We start from the raw sequence: 25,352 nt of genomic DNA on the forward strand, positions 1-25,352 counted from the left end.
ATTTATGAATTCTAATGCAAAAGAATCTAATCATATATACTTGGCATTCGTGATGCATGAGCATACTTAAAACGTTTACTTTCTTTAAAATAATAGTTTAATTTAGTTCTACTCACCTCTAGCTGATACAAGCTTAGCTTTGAAGCAATTGTCTTACTATTGGCCTTTAAGGTCTCCCAAGCCCAATCCTACACAGATGGACTTAAATAAGAGATCAAACATGCCTTGTATACCTCTTAAAACTACCCCAAGGAACTCCTAAATTTATATAAGAAAACATGTGGAAAATGAGCTAAAATTAGCTGGACAGAGGACTTTCGATAGTAAGTTCAGCCTAAAGTCCTTCTACAGATCCGAAGTTAAACTTTTAGAGACACGTTAGGCAGTCAGAAGGGCAGTCAGAAGGGCAGCCTTCACAGGCAAGTTTGACGACTGAATCTGCCTTCGGTAGCCAAATCTGGGTTCTTCTGCAATGTAGAACTCGATTCTACCTCAGCCAACAACCCTCAAAATGCAACCAAACTCACATACAACAACTCAAAACTATACATTTACAACTCAAAACACAAAGAATTAGAACTAACTTAAACTTCAACATGCATCATCAAAACAGGAAATCATTCAATATCTACAATTTTGAGAACTTAAACCCCAAACTTGCAATGGAAACAGTTTAAAACAACTTTCAAATCTCTTAAGAATTTCAAACCGAAAAGAAAGTAAGAGTTTCAACTTACCTCTTCGAAGAAAACACAACCATAGCAAGTGCGAATTTGAAGAAAAGGAAGGGATGAGCTCCGAAGAGTCCCAAAAGTTAAAACTTGAAAATCAAACTTGATTTTTCAAAATAAAGGTAAAAATCTATGAGAAAACTGGTTAAAAGATGGATTTGTGAAGGAAATGTGTAGTAGACTCACTTTTGCTCGAAATGGAGAAAAACCTTTCTCCCTTTCGAGTTGAGACCCTTTTTATAGGTGGGTCTGTTAGCCAACATTCAGCGACGACCGAACACTATTTTTTTTAAAAACACATCACTATAAAAATTTAACAAAATACAAAAAAGAATTTACAAACAGATACAAATCCTTTTGTAATTGTTACAGATTCACAAAAAAAATAATAAAAGTCTTTTTTTCTAATAAATGAGTTATACGTCCGTTTGTGAATCTGTTTGAATCCATTTAATTTTATAAACTGTTTATATATTTTTTTATAGTCTTTTAATTTTACAAATGGATTACACATCCGTTTGTAAATCCATGTGTATCCATTTAATTTTACAAACGGTTATATTTCTGTTTGTAAATCCATGTGTATCCATTTAATTTTATAAACGGATTATACATCCATTTGTAAATCCTTCTGTATTCCATTTAGTTTTACAAACAGATTATATGTTTGTTTGCAAATCTATATGTATCTATTTAATTTTACAAATGGTTATATTTTTGTTTATAAATGTGTTTGTATCTATTTAATTTTACAAATGGATTACAAGTACGTTTATGAATCCATTTATATTGTATTTAATTTTACAAATGACAGACTCGTCCGTTTGTAAATCTATTTGAACTATTTAATTTTAGAAATAGATTACATGTCCATTTACAAATCTATTTGTATCTGTTTAATTTTACAAACAGTTACACTTTGATTTGCGATTCTGTTTGTATATATATTTAATTTTACAAACAGCTCAAACATTTATTTGTGAATCTATTTATACCCATTTAATTTTATAAACAACTCAAACATTTATTTGTGAATCTATTTATACCCATTTAATTTTATAAATAAATTGCACGTTTGTCTGCAAATTCATGTGTATCTATTTAATTTTATAAATGATTATACTTCTATTTGTAATTCATTTGTATCTATTTAATTTTAGAAATAAATTATAAGTCTGTAAGTTTGTTTGCAAATCCTTTTATGTCCAAACAGATTAGACGTCTTGATGACTGCCGGGCTTCATGCGCCCCAGATTGGGCCAAGCCCAAAAGAGATGAAACTAGCCTAAGACTCCCAGAAGCCCATCTCGTTAGGTCGGCCTAACACCTTTCAGACTTGACTTAGACCCAGAGAATAAATCGGACCACCCATGGGCCCAGGTCTCACAAGAATGAATCCAGCCCGGTGACGTGACATGAGGAACGACATCAGGTCCAGTCACTTCACAGCTCTGCCCGCATGCGCGCCGGAGGATTTAAATGGCGTCTGGCATGGAAAGGGCGCCTGACACTTTCGTACGTATGGACTTGCAGGACAGATTCAGATGGGACTGTAGCAGAGAGACCGTTAGGCGTCACTAGCAGAAAAAGGGAAGGAATAAGAGGAGAGGAACTCCCTCCTCTCCAGCCAAACTTAGACAACTACTGTAAACCCTATTCTCTAGATCTCAAAACATCACGTCTATTTAAGAAGATATCTGTAGCCATTTAATTTTACAAACGGATTACACGTTTATTTGTAAATTTTTCTGTGTCTGTTTAATTTTAGAAATGATGTACGCGTTCGTTTGTGAATCTTTTTGTATTCATTTAATTTTATAAACGACTTACACATCCGTTTGTAAATTTATTTTGTATCTATTTAATTTTACAAATGAATTATATATCCATTTGAAAATCCTTGTGTATCCATTTAAGTTTACAAACAGTTACACTTTTATTTGTAAATCTATTTGTCTTTAATTTTACAAACAGTAATTGAAACAGAATATATATTTATTGTGAATCTATTTGTATCCATTTAATTTTACAAATAGCTAATACATCCGTTTATAAATCTATTTGTACCTATTTAAATTTACAAACGGCTTACATGTCATTTGCGAATCCGTTTATATCCAATTAATTTTACAAACATTTTACACATTCGTTTGTAATTTGTTTGTGATAATTTAATTTTACAAAGCTGAGCAGTTCCATTGGCGAGAAGCATTGCACAGACCACCTTTAGACAGTATATTGTTTTTGGGCAATTTAAAAAAATTAAAATTATATATTGGATCTTTATTGAATTTATATTTTAATTAATTTTTAATTGAATTTTAGTGTAATACTAAATAATAATTTTTAATTTTAATTTCAATTCATTTTATACCCAATTATATTTCAAATTTAAATTTTATAAATTTATCATTTAATTTAATATCTAACATTATTATTAAAATTTTACTTCAATCTTTATTTTAAATTTTGATTAAAAATAAATAAAAAAAATTAATAAGCCAAAATAAACATCCATCAGCTGTAATTTGTGTTCCAACGTGTTATGCCTTCTGTTTCACTACCCATCTCCATAGCCAACCCATAATATTATGAGACCTTTTGCCAATTTGGAGTTGGGAAGAAAAAAATTTGTCAATTTAGAATTGGGGGAAAAAATTTTACGGATTTGAGGTTTGACCGCAACGTGGCGGTCAGAACCTGTCCCTAGTGTGCTCGCTCTTCAAAAGAGTGTCAGGTTGAATTGAAATTTTTTTTTTTTAAAGCAGCCTAGCTTATTACATAAGCGCCGGGTTGAGTCAGCTGGCAGAGAATCTCTCTGACTGTTAAGAAATTCAGAAATTTACTGCAACCCAAACACGCAGCGAAAAAATTAAAATCTCTTTTTCAACGAACACCCGCTATGGTATCCACACGAACGTCTCTTATCCTTTTAGAGTACTAGCTCTCTCTGATAGATATGCTATGGGTTTCAATCTGCAGCTTCAAAATGAATTCTAAAAAAAAACGTCTCCCCCACAATTCGCAGCAAGAGTTATATACGTTTTAAATCTTTCAGTTTTCCCACACTTCTTTTTGCAAAAGAGTTGTGTGTATAACCCACTATCACAATCTCACAAATACTCTAATATCTTACGTGATAGTTTATTTTAATAAGGAAAACCGAAGAATTTTTTATCTGTAACAGTTACAGATAGACTGCAGATCTTTTAAATATTATTATCTCATAATAATATTTAATATTAATAATAATAACATCTTTATTATTATTAATTATATTAATGGGCTTTTAGCCCATTAATATAATACATCAACAACGTTCTTTTGTGTGTAACCTAATAGGCTCATATTAATTGGCAATAGGCCCAGTCCCACAAGGCCCATAAATCATAAGCGGTCTCTAAGAACACATTATGACTACTCAATTAATATGAGGATCGATAGTCGATAAAGCCTATTAAATAGAACATGTATTAATTCCTTTGTCACACGATATCTAGTTTGAACATAAGTCATAGTCAATGTCAAACTTATAATATTCAAACTTATGATTTCTCGATCTCTAAGTAGACTGATAAATTCAAATGATATTGATCACACTATTAATTCATTTGAGCACAGCCATACATTTCTCAGTTTCACTTATTGAGGGGTCCAAAAGATATCTCTCTCAAAAAGAGGGACAAATTCTATCTTGATTGTTCAATATCCTCTACATAATTTCTATTATGCTCAATCATAACATTTATGATTGTCTGATTAAAGACAATGTTTGGTTATGTCAAAACATAACAGTCCTTATGTTGGAAACTATGACAATCTCAATGTAATACCCGGCTAGACTCCGGTATCGAAATTCCTACCGTCCGGTGGAATCTCGGATGTCGGAGACCTCTAGATGGGTAAAACCATGTTTTTATGAAATGTTTTAATGCTTTTGATGATTTTAAGTAAAAAGGAAATGATTTTTTGCATAAGAACAACCATGGAGGAAAGCTCAGGTTCGGCCGCCGAAACTCAAAGTTCGGCCGCCGAACATGCATGCGTTTCGGGTGAGCCTTAGGCCCCCGAAGGCATAAGTGAGGGAAGTCCAGGTTCGACCGCCGAACCTCAAGTTCGGCTGCCGAACATGGCATGCATGCGGAGGCACATTCGGCCCCCGAACGTGGCCTGGACAGCCACTATAAAAGGGTCCCTTAGCCGAAAACGGGCGAGCTTTTCCCCATTTTCGGCCAAGGTGAGCTCTCCGCCGTCCCCCACCGATCTTTGATGTTTTTCCTCTATATCTTTCAAGTTTTTCATTTGTTTTAACTTTGTTTTGAAGATTTGAGCTTTTGAGCAAAGTTTTGGAGCTTTGAGGTTCAAGAACTCAAATCTCTCCCAACTCCAAGTTTGGTCGCCTCTACTCTCGATCTACAAGAGGTAAGAGTCGATCTCTAGCTTATATTACGTTTTAAGTAAGTTTTATGAAGTTCATGGGGGTAGAATGCATGTTTAGGTTATAGTTATGTTTATGGGTATAAATGTATGTTCATGAACAATGTGGCTTGTAATGTGTGTTTGATGTGTTGTAGTTGGGGTTTAAGGTAGTTTGAGACCCCTAGAAGCTTGTATGCATGTTTTGGTTGAGCTAAATGCATGTTGGTTTGAGTTTGGAGGCATTTGTGCATGTTTGAACCTAGTTTCTGCCCTTTGGGAGAAACCAGGTTCCGCAGCCGAAGGGACTTTCGGCCGCCGAACCCTCTTATGGAGGCAGCCTTCGGCTGCCGAAGCTTGCCCCCGAAAGGAGACTTTCGTCTCTGTCTGGGAGTTTCGGCCGCCGAAAGTGCCGCCGAACATGCATGATTTTCGCCTCTGTCTGGGAGTTTCGGCCGCCGAAGGTGCCGCCGAACCTGCCTGACTTTCGGCTCTGGAGGGACTTTCGGCCGCCGAACCTGCCGCCGAAAGTGCCCTGTCCAGCCTTCCTTTGCATGTTCTTGCATGGATGTTTTGAGATGTTTTAGGGGGTTTTTGGGGGATGTTTTTAGAGTTATGTTCTAATTGTTTGGTCCCTCATTTGAGTCCACCTGTGTAGGTTCGGACCCAAGGAACCGAGGACCCCAGCAGTGAGTCAGCTGCTTCAGTCAGTGTCAGAGCTAGCCTGAGGTGAGTGGAATAACTCTTATGCTTTTAAATAAATAAATCAGTTTTGAGCATGTTCATGCATCACGGATGCCATGTGATATTTTAGGTTGCTTGCATTAGAAATCACGAATATGTTGCATTGCATAAAATGTTGTTGATGTGGATGAATGTTGAATGATCCATTAGCCCTCATATGTTATGACATGATGATATGATATGGAAGTCCAGATGTGGCCTGCACTACGCCCCTGGCACTATGTAAGAGAAAGACCGGACGTGGCCTGTACTACGCCCCCGGCACCATGGAATATGTATGTTATGTTATGTTATGTATAAGAGAAAGATCAGGTGTGGCCTGCACTACGCCCCTGGCATGACTGGATTATGTAGAGGGCTAAATGGTGACAAGTTCATCCTTGATATGATTAGTTGTGATGTGATGCATTCCATGATAGCATGTGTTTTAAATGCTTTATGATTCTGCTCACTGGGCTCCTGTAGCTCACCCCTCTCCCGAATTCCCCAGGTTTGCAGGTACGGGTTAGACAGAGAAGTCAAGAAGAGTAATGAAGTCATATGTATGTAATAGTTAGAATGTGGACATGACAGATTGTATAATGATGTATAGACATGTAATGTAACGATATTGAGGTTAGAAGTGTGCTTGACCATAGTATAATGTAATCCCTTGTTGAAGCATGATCTTAATGTTATTGATGTCCATGTTTAGCCAACTCAACACTTGTTATGCCACCCATTGGGGGCATTGATGAGATCCCACAGAGGGGTCAAGTTTATGATTATGTATAAGTTTAGTGCATGCACAGGTTGAGTTTGGTGTATGATAGAATGTATGAAAGAAAAGTTTTAAATTTTTATGTATGATTGTTGATCATGTATGGGATTAAACAGGTTTACAGGTTTCATGTCAGGCTTGCTACGGGTCCCGGCGGCCTTAAGCCGATCTGGATCCTAGCGCCGGTAGCGGTCCGATTTTCGGATCATTACAGAATGGTATCAGAGCCCTAGGTTCATATGGTCGGACCTAGAGTGTCGGGCTCATAGATGTTATAGAAGGTCAAGCACAGTAGGAAAGATCATGTCCACTAGGATAGGATGTGGAGTCCTGTCTTACATGATGATGTGAAATGCTATGATATGAATGATATGCTATGATGTGTGATGCGGGTTCATGTGTGCCCACATGAACCATATGATGCTAATGTTTATGTGATGTGTACTGTTTTTCAGAAAACAGGATGAGAGGAACTCGTCGATCAGCAAGATTGACTGGAGTACCACCCGAGGATGAGGGCACGAGCGCCCGTCCTCCAGCATTGCCTAGGGCAATGTCTAGTAGGTCTAACAGAGAAAGAGCAGTAAGAGACCCTAGAAGGTCTTTGGATCTGGGTAGAAGCAGATCAGTCAGAGGAACAGTTCAGGGAGGAGCATCAGAGGACATGGGGGATGATATGGATGTAGAGCAGAGGAGGGATGGCAGTTTGGGAGTTAGCATGTCAGAAGAAGGAATGGGAGAATCCCAAGGAGGCACTCAGGCCTCGGGATTTGTTCAGCCACCCTACTACCCACCCTTCTCACAAAACTCTGGGTATTCGATGGGAGGCACATCGGACTACCACAGTTTTAGCCCTTATCCCACACAGATGCCATACCCACCCTACTACCCACCATATTCACAGTACCCAATGTATCCACCTCCACCTTACTATCTAAATCCAGCAAACCCTACCCCAGGGGATGCTGCACCTCCTCCTCCTCCAGCAGAACCAGCAGCCCCAGTTACCCAACCTCCTAGACCTAGCTCAGCCAGTGGGAGCAAGGCCAAGATGACTGACTACATGAAGTTGGGTGCTCCCCAGTATGAAAAAGGGGATGACCCGTTTGTGTATCTGGAGAGGGTCAAGGTGATCACAGATGAGATTGGGGCTGATGATAGTAGAGCCATTCAGATGGCTGGGTTCACACTTAAGTGCAAAAAGGTACGAGAGTGGTTCAAGAATTATGTGAACCCGAAAGTGGATAGCATGTCTTGGGAGGAGTTTGCAAACGAGTTTGCAGGATGGGCTTTCCCAGATAGTTCAAGGAAGCTGAAGATGATAGAGTTTGAGCAGTTGAGGCAGACTGATGAGATGGGTGTAGAGGAGTTCACAGACAGATTTTTGGAGTTGTTGCCATTTGCAGGGCAAAACCTTGACTCAGACCAGAAAAGGTCAAGGAGGTATATCATGAAACTCCACTCCAGATATTCCTCCTTGATCCAGTCAGCAGATAGGGAGAGCTTCCATGCCATAGTGGATATGGCCCGGAAAATGGAGGCCAGTGCCATCGTTCAGGGGACAGTTAAACAGTCAGTGGCACAGCCTTCTGGTTCTAAGACCCCAGGCTCTTCTTCAATGAGTGCAGCAACTTCAGGTAGCAAGAAGTGGGACAGAGGTCCCAGGAAGTCTAAGAAGAACAAGTTCTGGAACAAGGTTAAGTCCAGTCTGGGACTAAGGAGTGGCTCAAGCTCGGGTGCTGATAATGCAGTTTGTGCAAGGTGTGGCAAGCCACACAGGGGAGTATGTCGGTTTGGGATGACAGCATGTTACAGATGTGGTCAGGAGGGGCATATGTCTCGAGAATGTCCAAGAGCAGCCCCGATGGCACAGTCCCAGCAGACAGCTTCAGGTAGTGTAGCGCAGCCAGCAGCTCCAGCCACGACTCAGGCCAGTGGCAGAGGCAGAGGGAGAGGGGCAGCCTCTTCTTCAGCGGGTTTCAGAGGTGAAGGTCCATAAGCTCCAGCACGGATCTTCACAATGACACAGCAGGAGGCAGATGCATCTAACACCGTGGTGGCAGGTAACTTAGTCATTGGTTGTTCAGATGTGTATGCCTTGATGGACCCTGGTGCATCTCATTCTTTTATTGCTCTGAGAGCCGTCCAGAGGTTAGGGTTGATGATCTCTGAGTTAGAGTGTCCTCTCTGGGTCAGTGGACCCAAGTGTGATCCATCAGTGGCAGAGTCAGTCTGCCAGTGTAGTCATGTGTTTGTTGAGGGAAGATGCTTGTCTGTCGACCTTGTGGTTCTAGACTTGACAGATTTTGACGTCATTCTAGGGATGGACTGGTTATCTACCCATGGTGTTACCTTGGACTGCAGGGACAAGGTAGTCAGGTTAAGAGGTCAGGATGGGTTTGAGGTTGTCTTCAGAGGAGACAGAAGGGGTACACCTAAAGGTCTGATATCAGCTCTTCAGGCTCGTAGGTTGCTTAGGAAGGGATGTCAAGGGTATTTGGCTCATGTGAGAGAGCTTAGCAGTCAGGTTAGAGAGCCTGCCTCGGTGCCAGTGGTTAGAGAGTTTCTAGACGTCTTCCCAGACAAGCTGCCAGGTTTACCACCTGCTAGGGAGATAGAGTTCGAGATAGAATTGATGCCTGGAACCCGACCAATCTCTATCCCTCCCTACAGGATGGCTCCAGCCGAGTTGAAAGAATTGAAAGAACAGTTGCAAGAGCTGGTAGACAAGGGCTTCATCCGACCGAGTACCTCACCCTGGGGTGCTCCAGTCTTGTTTGTCAGAAAGAAGGATGGATCCCTTAGACTTTGTATCGACTACAGACAGTTGAACAAAGTCACTACCAAGAACAATTACCCTTTGCCAAGGATCGACGATCTATTCGACCAGCTAGCAGGAGCGGGTTGTTTCTCCAAAATAGATCTGAGATCTGGGTACCATCAGCTGAGGATCAGAGATGAGGACATGCCAAAGACGGCTTTCAGGACCAGATATGGGCATTTTGAGTTCCTTGTAATGCCGTTCGGGTTAACTAACGCCCCTGCAGCATTCATGGACCTCATGAACAGAGTGTTTAGTCAGTACCTGGATCACTTTGTTATTGTCTTCATAGATGATATCTTGGTGTATTCTAGGAATGCAGAGGAGCATGCCCATCATCTGCGGTTGGTTTTGCAGACCTTGAGGGAACATGGCTTGTATGCCAAGTTCTCTAAGTGTGAATTCTGGCTGAGGAGCATTTCGTTCTTGGGGCATGTAGTGTCAGAGAATGGGATAGAGGTGGACCCCAAGAAGACAGAAACTGTGGCTAACTGGCCTAAACCCACTTCAGTGACGGAGATCAGGAGTTCCTTGGGTTTGGCAGGTTACTACAGGAGGTTCGTTCAGGACTTCTCGAAAATAGCAGCTCCTCTGACCAGACTAACCAGGAAGAATCAGAAGTTTCTGTGGACCGACCAGTGCGAAGAGAGTTTTGAAGAGCTTAAGAAGAGGTTGACTTCAGCACCAGTTTTAGCTCTGCCATCTAGTGATGAGGACTTTACCGTCTTTTGTGATGCGTCCCGTGTGGGACTGGGTTGTGTACTAATGCAGAATGAGAGGGTGATTGCTTATGCTTCTAGGCAGCTAAAGAAGCATGAGTTGAATTACCCCACACATGACCTTGAGATGGCAGCAGTAATCTTTGCACTCAAGATGTGGAGGCACTACCTCTATGGGGTAAAATGTGAGATCTTCACAGATCATAAAAGCTTGCAGTACATCCTGAGTCAAAGAGACTTGAACTTGAGACAGAGGAGATGGGTGGAGCTGTTGAGTGACTATGATTGCAAGATTCAGTATCATCCGGGTAAGGCGAATGTCGTGGCAGACGCCCTAAGCCGGAAGTCACTAGGCAGTCTATCCCACATCACGGCAGAGAGGAGACCAGTGGTGAAGGAGTTTTACAAGCTCATTGATGAAGGTCTACAGTTAGAGTTGTCTGGTACCGGTGCTTTAGTGGCCTAGATGAGAGTGACACCTGTGTTTCTGGAGCAAGTGGCTCAGAAACAGCATGAGGACCCAGAGTTAGTGAAGATTGCCAGGACTGTTCAGTCAGGCAAGGACAGTGAGTTCAGATTTGACAGTAAGGGGATCCTCCGCTATGGGAGTCGATTGTGTGTACCAGATGACATAGGGCTAAAAGGAGACATTATGAGGGAGGCTCATAATGCAAGATACAGCGTTCACCCCGGAGCCACCAAGATGTATCAAGATTTGAAGAAAGTTTATTGGTGGCCAGCGATGAAGAAAGAAGTGGCACAGTTTGTGTCAGCCTGCGAAGTGTGTCAGAGGGTGAAGCTGGAACATCAGAAGCCGGCTGGGATGCTTAACCCGCTACCTATTCCAGAGTGGAAATGGGAGAATATAGCTATGGACTTCGTAGTGGGGTTACCGGCGGCGTCCAATAGATTGGACTCCATATGGGTGATTGTGGACAGACTCACCAAATCTGCTCACTTCATCCCTGTCAGGAGTGGCTACTCTGTGGAGAAGTTGGTGCAGGTATATGTGGATGAGATCGTCAGGCTGCATGGGGTTCCGGTTTCGATAGTGTCGGATAGAGGGCCCCAGTTCACCTCCAGGTTTTGGCAGAGTCTGCAGAATGCCATGGGTACTAGATTGAATTTCAGTACTGCCTTCCACCCCCAGACGGACGGACAGTCGGAAAGGACCATCCAGACTATCGAGGATATGCTTAGAATGTGTGTGCTGGACTTTGGCGGTTCTTGGAGGCAGCATCTACCTTTGGTGGAGTTTGCCTACAATAACAGCCATCATGCTAGCATCGGGATGGCTCCATATGAAGCTTTATATGGGAGGAAGTGCAGGTCACCTGTTTGCTGGGAGGAAGTTGGAGAAAAGGCCTTGGCAGGGCCTGAGCTAGTAGAGATCACCAGCAGGGTGGTACCCATAATCAGAGAGAGAATCAAGACTGCTACAAACAGACAGAAGAGTTATGCAGACATCCGCAGAAGACAGGTAGAGTTTCAGGAGGGGGATCTGGTATTGCTCAAGGTGTCTCCAATGAAAGGAGTGGTTCGTTTTGGGAAGAAAGGTAAACTAGCTCCACGATACATCGGACCCTTTGAAATCTTGCAGAAGATTGGGAATGTGTCGTACAAGCTAGATTTGCCTGCTTCAATGGCAAGAATCCATCCGATTTTCCATGTTTCAATGTTGAGGAAATTTGTGTCAGATCCGGGCAAGGTTCTTAGTGAGCCTGATGTGGAGATCCAAGAGGATCTCACCTATGTTGAGCAGCCAGTGCGGATCATAGACACCCAGATCAGAAAGCTGAGAAACAAGGAAATCCCGATGGTGAAAGTCCTATGGAACCACCACAATATGGAAGAGTGCACCTGGGAGACACGGGAGTCCATGCTCCAACAATACCCTTATCTTTTCTAAGGTTAGTTTCTTATATGTTTCATGTGTTTTATGTGTATGATATGTGTATGCCATGCTATGTGTTAGTTGAGGAACATTCGGGGACGAATGTTCTTAAGGGGGGGAGAATGTAATACCCGGCTAGACTCCGGTATCGAAATTCCTACCGTCCGGTGGAATCTCGGATGTCGGAGACCTCTAGATGGGTAAAACCATGTTTTTATGAAATGTTTTAATGCTTTTGATGATTTTAAGTAAAAAGGGAATGAGTTTTTGCTTAAGAACAACCTTGGAGGAAAGCTCAGGTTCGGCCGCCGAAACACAAAGTTCGGCCGCCGAACATGCATGCGTTTCGGGTGAGCCTTAGGCCCCCGAAGGCATAAGTGAGGGAAGTCCAGGTTCGGCCGCCGAACCTCAAGTTCGGCTGCCGAACATGGCATGCATGCGGAGGCACATTCGGCCCCCGAACGTGGCCTGGACAGCCACTATAAAAGGGTCCCTTAGCCGAAAACGGGCGAGCTTTTCCCCATTTTCGGCCAAGGTGAGCTCTCTGTCGTCCCCCACCGATCTTTGATGTTTTTCCTCTATATCTTTCAAGTTTTTCATTTGTTTTAACTTTGTTTTGAAGATTTGAGCTTTTGAGCAAAGTTTTGGAGCTTTGAGGTTCAAGAACTCAAATCTCTCCCAACTCCAAGTTTGGTCGCCTCTACTCTCGATCTACAAGAGGTAAGAGTCGATCTCTAGCTTATATTACGTTTTAAGTAAGTTTTATGAAGTTCATGGGGGTAGAATGCATGTTTAGGTTATAGTTATGTTTATGGGTATAAATGTATGTTCATGAACAATGTAGCTTATAATGTGTGTTTGATGTGTTGTAGTTGGGGTTTAAGGTAGTTTGAGACCCCTAGGAGCTTGTATGCATGTTTTGGTTGAGCTAAATGCATGTTGGTTTGAGTTTGGAGGCATTTGTGCATGTTTGAACCTAGTTTCTGCCCTTTGGGAGAAACCAGGTTCGGCAGCCGAAGGGACTTTCGGCCACCGAACCCTCTTGTGGAGGCAGCCTTCGGCTGCCGAAGCTTGCCCCCGAAAGGAGACTTTCGTCTCTGTCTGGGAGTTTCGGCCGCCGAAAGTGCCGCTGAACATGCATGAGTTTCGCCTCTGTCTGGGAGTTTCGGCCGCCGAAGGTGCCGCCGAACCTGCCTGACTTTCGGCAGCCGAACCTGCCGCCGAAAGTGCCCTGTCCAGCCTTCCTTTGCATGTTCTTGCATGGATGTTTTGAGATGTTTTAGGGGGTTTTTGGGGGATGTTTTTAGAGTTATGTTCTAGTTGTTTGGTCCCTCATTTGAGTCCACCTGTGTAGGTTCGGACCCGAGGAACCGAGGACCCTAGCAGTGAGTCAGCTGCTTCAGTCAGTGTCAGAGCTAGCCTGAGGTGAGTGGAATAACTCTTATGCTTTTAAATAAATAAATCAGTTTTGAGCATGTTCATGCATCACGGATGCCATGTGATATTTTAGGTTGCTTGCATTAGAAATCACGAATATGTTGCATTGCATAAAATGTTGTTGATGTGGATGAATGTTGAATGATCCATTAGCCCTCATATGTTATGACATGATGATATGATATGGAAGTCCAGATGTGGCCTGCACTACGCCCCTGGCACTATGTAAGAGAAAGACCGGACGTGGCCTGTACTACGCCCCCGGCACCATGGAATATGTATGTTATGTTATGTTATGTATAAGAGAAAGACCAGGTGTGGCCTGCACTACGCCCCTGGCATGATTGGATTATGTAGAGGGCTAAATGGTGACAAGTTCATCCTTGATATGATTAGTTGTGATGTGATGCATTCCATGATAGCATGTGTTTTAAATGCTTTATGATTCTGCTCACTGGGCTCCTGTAGCTCACCCCTCTCCCGAATTCCCCAGGTTTGCAGGTACGGGTTAGACAGAGAAGTCAAGAAGAGTAATGAAGTCATATGTATGTAATAGTTAGAATGTGGACATGACAGATTGTATAATGATGTATAGACATGTAATGTAACGATATTGAGGTTAGAAGTGTGCTTGACCATAGTATAATGTAATCCCTTATTGAAGCATGATCTTAATGTTATTGATGTCCATGTTTAGCCAACTCAACACTTGTTATGCCACCCATTGGGGGCATTGATGAGATCCCACAGAGGGGTCAAGTTTATGATTATGTATAAGTTCAGTGCATGCACATGTTGAGTTTGGTGTATGATAGAATGTATGAAAGAAAAGTTTTAAATTTTTATGTATGATTGTTGATCATGTATGGGATTAAACAGGTTTACAGGTTTCATGTCAGGCTTGCTACGGGTCCCGGCGGCCTTAAGCCGATCTGGATCCTAGCGCCGGTAGCGGTCCGATTTCGGGTCGTTACACTCAAGTCAAAGGATTAAGACATAACTACTTTGAGATTCACTTATGACAATAACCCATGTAGTGATCTCAGTATGGGTCCATCCAATACTTTGTTCTCTAACAAATATCTATGATTATTGAATTATATCAACATATACATAATCATCTCATGATTATCAATCAATAACCATACTAGTTATATTTTATTATTATCAACATAATAATAAGTAACCAGGGATGTTAATCATTATTATGTAACATGCAAATAAATAATAATGATAGTAAAAATCTCTTTTATTTATAACCAAAACGATATACAAAAAGTTCCAAGATAATGGCCTAGGGCAAATACACTAACACTGACAGCTTCTAAAGAAGAGCTGGTGCTTTTGTATGAAGTGCCAACTCTCACTTGGTGCTTCTTTAAGGAGCACCAAGTTTGAACTTGACACTTCTCAAAGAAGTTGTTTTGATTTTAGGAGAGAAACGCATGAAAATAAAAGGCATGAGAAATGTGAAAATAGAAAGAAGAAAAATTAGACTTGTATATTTTCTCTTTGGTTATGTTATCTTTATATACAGAACGAGATCACTTCCAACTCAATTAACTTTCTAACTAATTTTTTTCCTCTCTTTTCTTCAAACAGATATACTTTACATCCCCTTCAAGATGGAGGTGGTGATAAATCAACCAATCCCATCTTGGACAATAAGAAAGAAAATACATTGCCAGAAAGTGCCTTGGTGAAGATATCCGTGAGTTGAAGCTTAGATGGCATATGTGAAGTGTTGTTGAATCCCACTTACAATTGATTCCTTATAATGTGACAATCTATCTCCAAGTGCTTGGTACGTTCATGGAATACAAGAATGGCAACTGCATGCAATGCTGCTTGATTGTCACAGTTCAAAGGAATTGGGAGAGAAATAGAGATCTACAGATCTTCTAAAATATAAGCGATCTATTGGAGCTCACAAATGATACTAGCCATGCTTCTATATTCTGCTTCTGTGGAGGATTTTCTCATACTAGGCTATTTCTTTGATTTCCAAGAAATGGGAGAGGATCCCATAAAGATGCAAAATCCAGTGATAGACTTTCTTGTGATAGAACAAGTTGCCCAGTCAGCATCACTATAAGCTGTGAGCTATAATGTGTTGTTAGCTGAGAAGAAAATTCCCTTTCCTAGGCAGCCCTTCAAGTACCTAAGAACATGATGTGCAACATCCATGTGTCCTTGGCAAGGTGACTGCATGAATTGGCTCAATTGTTGTATTGAGCATGTGATGTCAGGTCTAGTTAGGCTTAAGTATAAAAGCCTTCCAACCAATCTTCTATAGACTTCTGGATCTTCTATTTTCTTTCCAGTGTCTGGTAGTAGCTTATGACCTTTAATAATAGGGGTTGGTGCAGAGTGGCATTCTATAATCCAAATTCATTGATGATATCTAAAATGTATTTTCTTTGACATATATATATTCTAGATTCTGATCTGGCAATTTTAAGACCAAGGAAAATTTTGGCAGGACCTAGGTCTTTGATTGTAAACTGAGCATGCAAGTAAGTTTTGACATCTTCCACTGATTTCTCACAGACACTAGTGACCAAGACATCATCAATATACGCCAATAAGGCTAAGAAATCTGAATCGGAGCCTTTTACGAATAGACAATGATCATGAATGGACTGAATAAAGCCATAGTCCTTCAATTTAGTAGTAAATTGCTTGTTCCATTGCCTCCCAGCCTGTTTAAGACCATAAAGGGACTTCTGTAGCTTGCAAACTTGACATGGGGCAGCCTTAAAGTATCCTTTAGGTGGAGACATGTATAATTTTTCATCAATAAATCCATGTAGGAACGCATTATTGATATCAAGCTGGTGTAAGAACCATCATTTGGTTGTTGCAACTACTAGAAGAATTCTTACAGTAACTAATTTTGTAACTGGTGAAAAACTGTCTGCAACGACCCGAAAATCCGGACCGCTACCGGCGCTAGAATCCAGATCGGCTTAAGGCCGCCGGGACCCGTAGCAAGCCAAACATACATCCTGTGAACCTGTTTAATCCCATACATGATCAACATCATACATAAAAATTTGAACTTTTCTTTTTCATTCAAGAACCAAACTCAACCTGTGCATGCATTAACATAGACATTAACATTAACCCCACCTTGGAGTCCTCATCAATGCTCCAATGGGGTGACATAATCATGCATTAAGTTTGGTTAAACATAATCATCCATAAACATTTAAGATCATGTATCTAAAAAGGGATTTACAACATACTATGGTCAAGCACACTTCTAAACCTCAATATCATCATTACATTACATAACTCAACATTACATTACAATATCCATCATGTCCACTACTAGCTATTTCATAACCAAGACTTTACTCTATCCGACATCCTGCTCTATCCTGTACCTACAAACCTGGGGGTTAAGGGAGAGGGGTGAGCTAACAAGCCCAGTGAGTAGAACCATAAAAACATATTAACAAACATGCTCATATGGAATGCATCATAACTCAGACAATTCACATTAAGGGTTGGGTGAACTTGTCACCAAATAGTCCCAGCATCATTTCGTGCCAGGCCGTAGCATGGGGTCCTGGTCTTCCTGTCATATCATACATTACTTACCATTTCCCCAGGGCCTCCTCTGGGCACCTGGTCTTCGAGTCCCATATCCGTGCCAGGCCGTAGAATGGGGTCCTGGTCTTTCATTTCCATGCCAGGCCGTAGAATGGGGTCCTGGTCTTTCCTCAGGGACTACTTGGGTCATCCAACATTCACCCACATCAACAACAAAGAATGCGATGCAACATATTCGTGAAATCTAATGCAATCATCCTATTGCATAAATATGATGCATGGAACATGATAAAAACATTTAATTTCTCATTTTAAAAGATTAAGTTTAGTTCCACTCACCTCTGGCTGACTCTGACAAACACCGAAGCAGCTGAACTCACTGCTGGGGTCTTCGGTTCCTCGGGTCTGAACCTACACAGGTGGACTCAAATGAGGGACCTAACATACATAAACATAACTCTAAAAACATCCCTCAAAAACTCCCTAAAACACCTTAAAACAATCATAGAAAACATGCAAAGGAGGGCTGAACAGGGCACTTTCGGCGGCAGGTTCGGCGGCCGAAAGGCCCTCCAGAGCCGAAAGTCATGCACCTTCGGCGGCACTTTCGGCGGCCAAAGGTTCCCTCCAGAGACGAAACTCATGCATGTTCGGCGGCACCTTCGGCGGCCGAAACTCCCTTCCAGAGCCGAAAGTCCACTTTCGGGGGCAGGGTTCGGCAGCCGACTCATGCTACCACAGGCAGGTTCTACGGCCGAAAGAGCCTTCGGCTGCCGAACCTGGTTTCTCCCAAAGGGCAGAAGCTTGGTTCCAACATGCACAAACGCCTCCCAACTCATTCAAACATACATTTTCCTATTCTACAACATGCATACTCAAGCATACAAGCTCCTAGGGCTTTAAACCATCAAAAAAACCCCAACTACAACACATCAAACAACCCACATTGCTCAAAAACATACATAAACCCATAAATATAACAATAACCTAAGATGCATTTCTACCCCATAGATCTTCATAAAATTTGTTTAAAACATGCAAGAAAGGTTGGATCTAAGCTTACCTCTTGAAGATCGAGAGGAAAGACAATCCTAGCTTGGAGGTAGGGAGAAATCCACTCTTTGTTCTCCAAACTTCCAAACTTGCTCTTTTGCTCAAAGATCTTCAAACCAAGTGAAAACTCATAAGAAAAATATGAAGATTCGAAGGAAGAAGCTCAAAATCGATGAGGGACGGCGGAGAGCTCACCTTGGCTGAAAACGGGGAGAAAAGCTCTCCCATTCGGACATGGGGACCCCTTTATAGGTGGCTGGCCAGGCCACTTTCGGGGGCCTAACGTGCCTCCGCATGCATGCCATGTTCGGCGGCCGAACCTGGACTTCCCTCACTTATGCTTTCAGGGGCCTAAAGCACTCCCGAAACGCATGCACGTTCGGCGGCCGAACTTGAGATTCGGCGGCCGAACCTGAGTCTTCCTCTCAAGACCATTTTCATTCAAAACTTAACTTCCTTTTTACTTAAAATCATAAAATACATCAAAACATTTTATAAATACATCATTTTACCCTTCTAGAGGTTTCCGACATCCGAGATTCCACCGGATGGTAGGAATTCCGATACCGGAGTCTAGCCGGGTATTACATTCTTCCCCCCTTAAGAACATTCGTCCCCGAATGTTCACCAAACACATAAGCAGCAACAAAAATGAACATACCTACAAAGCACATAAAACTTACCTTATAAGAGATGAGGATATTGCTGGAGCATGGACTCCCGTGTCTCCCAAGTACACTCTTCAATATTGTGGTGATTCCAAAGGACTTTCACCATCGGGATTTCCTTGTTCCTTAGCTTCCTGATCTGGGTGTCTAGGATCCGTAGCGGCTGCTCAACATAAGTGAGACCTCTTGGATCTCCACATCAGGCTCACTAAGAACCTTGCCCGGATCTGACACGAACTTTCTCAACATAGATACATGGAAAACCGGATGGATTCTCTCCATTGAAGCAGGCAAGTCCAGCTTGTACGATACATTCCCAATCTTTTGCAAGACTTCAAAGGGTCCGATGTACCGCGGAGTTAGCTTACCCTTTTTCCCAAACCGAATCACCCCTTTCATTGGACACACCTTGAGCAATACCAAATCCCCCTCCTGAAACTCTACTTGTCTTCTGCGGACATCTGCATAACTCTTCTGTCTGCTTGCAGCAGTCTTGATCCTTTCTCTGATTATGGGTACCAACCTGCTGGTGATCTCCACTAGCTCAGGCCCTGCCAAGGCCTTTTCTCCAACTTCTTCCCAGCAAACAGGTGATCTACACTTCCTTCCATACAAAGCTTCATATGGAGCCATCCCGATGCTAGCATGATGGCTGTTATTGTAGACAAACTCCACCAAAGGTAGATGCTGCCTCCAAGAACCGCCAAAGTCCAGCACACACATTCTGAGCATATCCTCTATTGTCTGGATGGTCCTCTCTGACTGTCCGTCCGTCTGTGGATGGAAAGCAGTGCTAAAATCCAACCTGGTACCCATAGCGTTCTGTAGACTCCGCCAAAACCTGGAGGTGAACTGGGGCCCTCTATCGGACACTATTGAAACAGGGACCCCATGCAGCCTGACGATCTCATCAACATACACCTGCGCCAACTTGTCCACAGAATAGCCACTCCTGACAGGGATGAAGTGAGCAGATTTGTTGAGTCTGTCCACAATCACCCATATGGAGTCCAATCTGTTGGACGTTGCCGGTAACCCCACCACGAAGTCCATAGCTATATTCTCCCATTTCCACTCTGGAATAGTAGTGGGTTAAGCATTCCAGCCGGCTTCTGATGTTCCAGCTTCACCCTCTGACACACTTCGCAGGCTGACACAAACTGTGCCACTTCTCTTTTCATAGCTGGCCACCAATAAACCTTCTTCAAATCTTGAAACATCTTGGTAGCTCCAGGGTGAACGTTGTATCTGGCATTATGAGCCTCTCTCATAATGTCTCCCTTTAGCCCTACATCATCTAGTACACACAATCTGCTCCCATAGCGGAGGATCCCCTTACTGTCAAATCTGAACTCGCTATCTTTGCCTGACTGAACAGTCCTGGCAATCTTCACTAACTCTGGGTCCTCATGCTGTTTCTGAGCCACCTGCTCCAGAAACACGGGTGCCACTCTCATTTGGGCAATCAAAGCACCTGTACCAGACAACTCCAACTGTAGACCTTCATTCATGAGCTCGAAGAACTCCCTCACTATTGGCCTCCTCTCTGCTGAAATGTGGGACAAACTGCCAAATGATTTCCGGCTTAAGGCGTCCGCCACAACATTCGCCTTACCCGGATGGTACTGGATCTTGCAATCGTAGTCACTTAGCAGTTCTACCCATCTTCTCTGCCTCAAATTCAGCTCTCTCTGACTCAGGATGTACTGTAGGCTCTTATGATCTGTGAAGATTTCGCATTTTACCCCATAAAGGTAGTCCCTCCACATCTTGAGTGCAAAGATTACCGCTGCCATCTCTAGGTCATGTGTAGGGTAATTCAACTCGTGCTTCTTCAGCTGCCTAGAAGCATAAGCAATCACCCTTTCATTCTGCATTAGCACACAACCCAGTCCCACACGGGACGCATCATAATACACTGAGAAGTCTTCATTACTAGATGGCAGGGCTAACACTGGTGCTGAAGTCAACCTCTTCTTGAGCTCCTCAAAGCTCTCTTCACACTGATCGGTCCACACGAACCTCTGGTTCTTCTTGGTCAATCTGGTCATGGGAGCTGCAATCTTAGAGAAGTCCTAAACGAACCTCCTGTAGTAACCTGCCAAACCCAAGAAGCTCTTGATCTCGGTCACTGTAGTGGGTCTAGGCTAGTTTGCTACAGCCTCTACTTTCTTGGGGTCTACCTCGATTCCATTTTCTGACACCACATGCCCCAAGAAAGAGATGCTCCTCAGCCAGAACTCACACTTGGAGAACTTGGCATACAAGCCATGTTCCCTCAAGGTCTGTAGAACTAACCTCAGATGATGGGCATGCTCCTCAACATTCCTGGAATACACTAAGATATCATTTATAAAGACAATAACAAAGTGATCCAGGTATTGACTAAACACTCTGTTCATGAGATCCATGAATGCTACAGGGGCGTTGGTTAACCCGAACGGCATCACAAGGAACTCATAATGCCCATATCTGGTCCTGAATGCTGTCTTTGGCACATCCTCTTCTTTTATCCTCAGCTGATGGTACCCCGATCTCAGATCTATTTTGGAGAAACAACCTGCTCCTGCTAGCTGGTCGAACAGATCGTCGATCCTTGGCAATGGGTACTTATTCTTGGTAGTGACCTTGTTCAACTGCCTGTAGTCGATACAAAGTCTGAGAGATCCATCCTTCTTTTTCACAAATAGTACTGGAGCACCCCAAGGTGAGGTACTCGATCGGATGAATCCTCTATCTACCAACTCTTGCAACTGCTCCTTAAGCTCCTTCAATTCTGCTAGTGCCATCCTGTAGGGAGGGATAGAGATCGGTCTAGTTCCAGGCATCAATTCAATTTCAAACTCTATCTCCCTTGCAGGTGGTAAACCTGGCAGCTCGTCTGGGAAAACATCTAAGAACTCTCTGACTACTGGCACTGAGGCGGGCTCTCTGACATGACTATCCAGCTCTCTCACATGAGCTAGAAAACCCTGACAACCTCTCCTGAGTAGCCTACGAGCCTATAGGGCTGATATCAAACCTCTAGGTGTACTCCCCCTGTCTCCTCTGAAGACAACCTCTGACCCATCTTGACATCTGAACCTGACTACCTTTTCTCTACAATCCAAGGTAGCACCATGGGTAGATAGCCAATCCATCCCTAGAATGACGTCAAAATCTGTCAAATCTAGAACTACAAGGTCGGCGGACAGGCATATTCCCTCCACAAAAACTGGACTACACTGGCAGACCAACTCTGCCACTGACGGGTCACACTTGGGTCCACTGACCCATAGGGGACACTCTAACCCAGAGACCATCAATCCCAACCTCTCGACGACTCTCGGAGCTATGAAAGAATGCAATGCACCAGGGTCCATTAAGGCATAAACATCTATACACCCAATGATGAGATTACCTGACACCACGGTGTTGGATGTATTCGCCTCCTGCTGTGTCATGGTGAAGATCCGTGCCGGAGCTGATGGACCCTCACCCCTGAATTCCGCTGAAGAAGAGGCTACCCCTCTCCCTCGGCCTCTGCCACTAGCCTGAGTCGCGGCTGGAGCTACTGGCTATGCCACACTGCCTGAAGCTGTCTGCTGAGACTGTGCCCCAAAAGCTGGCCTAGGACACTCCCGTGCTATGTGTCCCTCCTGCCCACATCTGAAGCAGGCTGACGTCCCAACCAGACATACCCCTTTGTGCGGCTTCCCACATTTCTTGCATACTGCATTCTCTGCACCAGAGCTTGAGCCACTCCCTAATCCCAGACCTGACTTGATCTTGCCCCAGAACTTGTTCTTCTTAGACTTGGCTTTACTCCATCTCTTACTGCCTGAAGCTGCTGCACTCAAGGTAGAGGGATCTAACCTTCCCCCACCTGGGGTTTTAGAACCAGAAGACTGTGCCACTGACTATTTGACTTTCCCTTCGATGATAGCACTAGCCTCCATTCTCCGAGCCATATCCACTATGGCATGGAAACTCTCCCTCTCTACTGAATGAATCAAGGAGGAATACCTGGAATGGAGCTTCATGATATACCTCCTTGACTTCTTCTGATCTGTATCCAGATTCTGCCCAGCAAACGGTAACAGCTCCAAGAATCTGTCTGTATACTCATCCACACTCATCTCATCCGACTGCCTCAGCTGCTCGAACTCAATCATCTTCAATTCTCTTGAACTGTCAGGGAAAGCCCATCCTGCAAACTCATTTGCAAACTCCTCCCATGATAGGCTGTCCAACCTCGGGTTCACATAGTTCTTAAACCACTCTCGGGCCTTCTTGCATTTTAGTGTGAACCCAGCCATCTGAATGGCTCTACTGTCATCAGCTCCTATCTCATCTGTAATTGTCTTGACCCTCTCAAGGTACACAAATGGGTCATCACCGGTTTCAAACTGGGGAGCACCCAGCTTCATGTAGTCAGTCATCTTGACCTTGCTCCCCCCAGATGAGCTAAGTTTAGGCATTTGGGTTACTGGGACAGTAGGTGCTGCTGGTGGTGGAGGAGGTGCAGCATCCCCTGGGGTAGGGTTTGTTGTACCTGGATGGTAGGGTGGGGGTGGATACATGGGGTACTATGGGTAGAAAGGTGGGTATGGCATCTGAGGGTGATAAGGGTTAAAACTGGGGTAATCCGATGTACCTCCCATCGAATACCCGGGATTATGTGAAAAGGGTGGGTAGTAAGGTGGCTGAACAAATCCCGAGGCCTGAGTGCCTCCTTGGGACTCTCTCATTCCCTCTTCCGACATACTTACTCCGAGACTGCCATCCCTCCTCTGATCCACATCCATCTGATCCCCCATATCCTCTGACATATCCCCTTGCACTGTTCCCCTCACTGATCTGCTTCTACCCAGATCCAAAGACCTTCTAGGGTCTCTTACTACTCTTTCTCTGCTGGACCTGCTTGACATTACCCTAGGCAATGCAGGAGGACGGGCATCAGTGCCCTCATCCTGGGGTGGTACTCCAGTCAATCGTGAAGATCGACGAGTTCCTCTCATCCTGTTTTCTGAAAAAAGAGTACACAACACATAGAACATTAGCATCAAATGGTTCATGTGCAAACACATGAACCCGCATCACATACATCACATGTCATAGTATAACATTAATGCACATGCATATAATCATGGCATTTCACATCATTATTCAAGACAGGACTCTTTATCCTATCCTAGTGGACATGATCTTCCTATTGTGCTTGACCTTCTATAACATCTATGAGCCCGACACTCTAGGTCCGACCATATGAACCTAGGGCTCTGATACCACTCTGTAACGACCCGAAAATCCGGACAGCTACCGGCGCTAGAATCCAAATCGGCTTAAGGCCGCCGGGACCCGTAGCAAGCCAAACATACATCCTATGAACCTGTTTAATCCCATACATGATCAACATCATACATAAAAATTTGAACTTTTCTTTTTCATTCAAGAACCAAACTCAACCTGTGCATGCATTAACATAGACATTAACATTAACCCCACCTTGGAGTCCTCATCAATGCTCCAATGGGGTGACATAATCATGCATTAAGTTTGGTTAAACATAATCATCTATAAACATTTAAGATCATGTATCTAAAAAGGGATTTACAACATACTATGGTCAAGCACACTTCTAAACCTCAATATCATCATTACATTACATAACTCAACATTACATTACAATATCCATCATGTCCACTACTAGCTATTTCATAACCAAGACTTTACTCTATCCGACCTCCTGCTCTATCCTGTACCTGCAAACCTGGGGGTTAAGGGAGAGGGGTGAGCTAACAAGCCCAGTGAGTAGAACCATAAAAACATATTAACAAACATGCTCATATGGAATGCATCATAACTCAGACAATTCACATCAAGGGTTGGGTGAACTTGTCACCAAATAGTCCCAGCATCATTTCGTGCCAGGCCGTAGTATGGGGTCCTGGTCTTCCTGTCATATCATACATTACTTACCATTTCCCCAGGGCCTCCTCTGGGCACCTAGTCTTCGAGTCCCATATCCGTGCCAGGTCGTAGAATGGGGTCCTGGTCTTTCATTTCCATGCCAGGCTGTAGAATGGGGTCCTGGTCTTTCCTCAGGGACTACTTGGGTCATCCAACATTCACCCACATCAACAACAAAGAATGCGATGCAACATATTCGTGAAATCTAATGCAATCATCCTATTGCATAATCATGATGCATGGAACATGATAAAAACATTTAATTTCTCATTTTAAAAGATTAAGTTTAATTCCACTCACCTCTGGCTGACTCTGACAAACACCGAAGTAGCTGAACTCACTGCTGGGGTCCTCGGTTCCTCGGGTCCGAACCTACACAGGTGGACTCAAATGAGGGACCTAACATACATAAACATAACTCTAAAAACATCCCTCAAAAACCCCTTAAAACACCTTAAAAGAATCATAGAAAACATGCAAAGGAGGGCTGAACAGGGCACTTTTGGCTGCAGGTTCGGCGGCCGAAAGGCCCTCCAGAGCCGAAAGTCATGCACCTTCGGCGGCACTTTCGGCGGCCGAAGGTTCCCTCCAGAGACGAA

Source organism: Manihot esculenta, chromosome 17, assembly GCF_001659605.2.
Source record: "Manihot esculenta cultivar AM560-2 chromosome 17, M.esculenta_v8, whole genome shotgun sequence".
NCBI classification, from domain to species: domain Eukaryota; kingdom Viridiplantae; phylum Streptophyta; class Magnoliopsida; order Malpighiales; family Euphorbiaceae; genus Manihot; species Manihot esculenta.